The sequence below is a fragment of the Penaeus monodon genome, chromosome 15 (assembly GCF_015228065.2).
Source record: "Penaeus monodon isolate SGIC_2016 chromosome 15, NSTDA_Pmon_1, whole genome shotgun sequence".
Lineage (NCBI taxonomy): Eukaryota > Metazoa > Arthropoda > Malacostraca > Decapoda > Penaeidae > Penaeus > Penaeus monodon.
In genome coordinates this window covers 40247489-40247958 of record NC_051400.1, presented here as the reverse complement: position 1 = coordinate 40247958, position 470 = coordinate 40247489, and positions in this window count along the sequence as shown.

Sequence of the window (470 nt, the reverse complement as noted above, 5' to 3'; positions counted from 1 at the left end):
CTAAATCCATCATCAAGTGGCTAAAGTAAAAGGGAAAAATCCTCTGCAAGCAAGACAGTATGATCAAACTTCCAAGAGAAAATCCGCTGAGCTTACAAAAACGTAAACAAAGAATCTCTCCACGATCGGGGCTTCATAATGTAAACAAATGCTTAAAGTTTGTCGTCCGGGAGAACTGAAATGATTAATTGTTTCTTGTCTGTCGTGAACTATTTTATTTGATTACGCTGCAAGGGATGTAATTAAAGAATAAAAGAAGAAGATGAAAAAATAAAAAAAACTTTCAGGAGCAGAGCTAGCAAAATTAGTATCCCCCCCGCAAGAAAAAACTTTTACCTTGAATTATGACTCGTAAATAAAATCATATATTTGCATCAGCACGAAATATTCCTTAAGGGGAACGAAAGAAAATCAGAGCCTTTGATGATAAATGTCGACAGGCGTTTAGAAAAGCACATTTATGAACTGTA